This window comes from Camellia sinensis, chromosome 6 (assembly GCF_055761805.1).
Source record: "Camellia sinensis isolate YWXY chromosome 6, ASM5576180v1, whole genome shotgun sequence".
NCBI classification, from domain to species: domain Eukaryota; kingdom Viridiplantae; phylum Streptophyta; class Magnoliopsida; order Ericales; family Theaceae; genus Camellia; species Camellia sinensis.
Genome location: NC_138966.1, coordinates 186,284,701 through 186,288,154, shown reverse-complemented (window position 1 = coordinate 186,288,154; position 3,454 = coordinate 186,284,701). Strand labels below are relative to the sequence as shown.

The window sequence follows — 3,454 nt, the reverse complement described above, 5'->3', positions numbered from 1 at the left end:
GGCGGCGTTAACCTCTACTTCGATCTCCTCACCGGAACTTCCTTCACCATCTTCGTCCCCACCGACTCTTCTCTCCCACCGACTCTTCTCTCTCTGCTCTCGACATGACTTCTTCGGCCTCTGTTTACATCACCGCCCTCCGCTACCACATCGTTCCTCTCTGGTTATCCCTCGCGGATCTCCAGAATCTTACCTCCGGTTCCATTTTGCCCACGCTATTGCCGATTCACGATATTCAAGTTCAGAGGAGGCCCGAATCGGAAAACTTTACTGCCAATGGCGTTGATGTTGTGCCTGGTTTGTTCGAAAGATTTTCATTCAATACGACTCTGATTAGGGTTTTTTTTATTTATAAAAAATATATATGAATTGTATAGATGACTTTTGATGATGATGTTTTGACGATGGCGATGAAGCTTGATGATGGCGATGATGTGTGTTGTTTTGATGATGATGACGTGTGATGTTGTTTTGATGATGTTGTTGTGATATTTGATGTTGTGTTGTTGATGATGTGATGACGTTTGATGATGATATGTTGTGATGTTTGATGTTGTTTTGATGATGATGTTGTGATGTTTGATATTGTTTTGATGATGATATTTAATATTGTTTTGATAATAATGTTGTGATGTTTAATGTTGTTTTGATGATGATGATGTTGTTTTGACGATGATGATGTTTGATGTATATACTCTCTATGGTCAATTTTTCTATAATGCGACCTTTCAGTCTATAAGAAAATTTTTAAGACTAAACAGTGTATAAATTGTTAATTTAAGATTTATTAGTGCATCACCTAAAATAAATTACTTGATATTTAGGGTTGGTTTGGCATAAACTAAATAATACAAAAAGTAAAAAAGTCACTATCCTATTTAAGTCACACCATTTTATTTAAATCACATTACCTCTCTAGCACATCACATCAAATCCAACCCATATAAGTTAATAAGTCAAAAAGTACACTTTTTTAAAACATTTCAAATCAACCCTTATTTTTTTTTAGAAATAAATTTAATAAAATAAAAATATAACCATCAGAGCACATAGAAAGAAAACAAAAGCCCGTAGAAAGAAAATAATAAATGTAAGAAGAACAGAAAAGTTGCAAATAGCACATAGAAAAACTTTCCGGGAAAGTTCAAAGGAGGTGGTAGTTCCGCGCAGCAACGCACCATATTGAAATCGACCAATAGCGTGGAAAGTAATGTTGACAACTTGGCACCTTCCTTTGAAACTTCCTTTGAAACTTCGCAACTTCCGAGACTATGGTATTATTTTCTTTCTCTCTCTACTATCAATTCCACAGAAACCAAAGCAACACAAACAAAACTCATATATCTCCATAGGTATATGAATGAATTGAACCATACATATATACGCACAACTTGACAAATCCACTCCCCAAAACTTCCCTTTTTGAAGCCCACGCATATCGGAAAAATGGCCGGAATGTTGCCCGGAGTAGAGATGCATCGGAGGAGATCAAGGACGACAAATCCTCCACGCCTCCACGAGGACACTCCTTACGCCCCTGGACACCCCTTTTACAGATCTATGATGCCTACCTCCACCTCCGCCATGGATGAAGCTGCTCTCAAAGCTCGCCAACGCCTCGCGCAGAAACTTGGCTATTTCCGCCCTTCAAGGTTTTCTCTCTTTCCTTCATTTTTATTTTATTTATCTGTTTCTCTTTCTGGGCATAGGATCTTCTTTTTCCCTAAAAAGTGTTAACAGGTTTAGATCTTCCTAATCTTTGTATAAATGAAGCAAATTTTTCATTGCATAACTGTTATTGTGTGGGTATTTTTACAAATCAAAAAATGTTTTTACAAAACTTTACCAATTTGATTGTGGATTATATATAAAAGTTCTGACTTGTTCTGTTAATAACAGGGTGAATAGATTTCAATCAAAAGAAGGTAGAGGCAGAGAGGGTAGTGATGCTCACTTGGTTTCAAGAATACTAGGGAGACCATGGCACTTACATAGCAATAACACTAGCCAATCAAAAGGACAGCTTTGTGTTGTTTGCTTGGAAGATTTTGGAGCAGAGCATAAGCAAGTCATGGAACTTCCATGTTCCCATAAATACCACTCAAAATGTCTCGAGCCGTGGCTCGCTGCTCATCCTAATTGCCCGAGCTGTCGAAGCCCCGTTTGGTCCTAACTAATGTCAACTTTTATGTAGTCTTCGATTTACTAGAATGAATTTCGGACAGCAATTGAATGACTAGTCCTTGTTATGTTGTGAATGGTAGTTCTGAATCTTATTAACATACATTGTCCTTTTATGTCCATGGTTGTTGCAATTAAAGTGATATGAAGAGAAAATTAAGATGGGATTCCCATTGATCTAATTTGGTTCGAGTATACTCTGCGCTTTTTTTTTTGGAAACATTTTCAAATGAAATTGTGTCCACGGGATGTGAGTTGATTTTTGGCCTTTTAACTATTTGAGTATTTTAGCATTGAGTTAAAAAGCCTCACCTGGCATGTTTTGTTTTTGTTTTTTTGGGATGTTTTATTTTTGTTTTTTTTTGACTTTTGTAAGAGAAAAAATGAAATGATTATGATTTAAATGTGATATTTTATTTTATAACGTTGCTACACACCTCCAGCGCGCCTCTATTGTCCAGTTTTTTTTTTTTTTTTTCTTTCCTTCCAATCCCGCAGTGTCACGTGGCACTGTGGGTCGCTGGGGATGGGATTTACTGGGAGTTGGACGCATTTTTGTTTATTTTATTAATTTTTTTAATCTATTTAATATTTTTGTAACTATTTGAAGTCCGTAATTTTATGTCAAACGAGTGTTAAAATATCAAGATTTAGAACTTGCAGTTGGGACATAAATAAAGTGCAATGTAGAGAATTTTTGTGTCTCGGGCAAGGATCTTTTTCGAAGGACAGGATGTTCTTATGTGGATGTTTATGTCATAAATTTTGTCTTCGTTTCTGATTTTTGTTCATGTGTATTTGTGGTTGCATTGTTTGTGTTGTCAAGTTGGCTTAATACTGACACTCTCGCGGTTGGCCTTGCAGGTGATGTGTCAAGACCTAAATCCACCAACCTAGATGAAACAGTGTAAACCAACTCAAAGCTGATTTCGACTTATGATTTAGGCTAGTTTGTTTCGAAAAATATAGAAAATAAAAAATAAAAAATAAAAAATAAATGTAATTGCGGGATCTATAACAACTGATTCTCTACGATCAACTTCTTCTTTGCTAATACCAGCCTTCGACTCGACAAACCAGGATCAATATCACTAGTGTCATCACCACCTCTGTGTACATCAATCTCAGACAAACTCAGACGACCTTTGCATTCATAAATAACTGAACCACTTTTTCCAAAACCTCTTAATAACAAATCTCTTCATCTCTCCGGTAAATCAACAGACTTAGTCCGTGTCAGAATCGAAATGGCCTTCGTCGGAGGACAATACCA

At 36.5% G+C, this 3,454-nt stretch overlaps 1 non-coding gene across 1 annotated transcript; it reads left to right on the top strand.

Moving 5' to 3' along the window:
* The first annotated feature begins 1,117 nt into the window (after nucleotides 1-1,117).
* On the top strand, nucleotides 1,118-2,363 carry LOC114307015 (uncharacterized). Its single transcript, XR_014333660.1, has 2 exons — nucleotides 1,118-1,652; nucleotides 1,900-2,363. It is a non-coding gene; the product is annotated as an uncharacterized LOC114307015 (transcript).
* The last annotated feature ends 1,091 nt before the right edge of the window (nucleotides 2,364-3,454 follow it).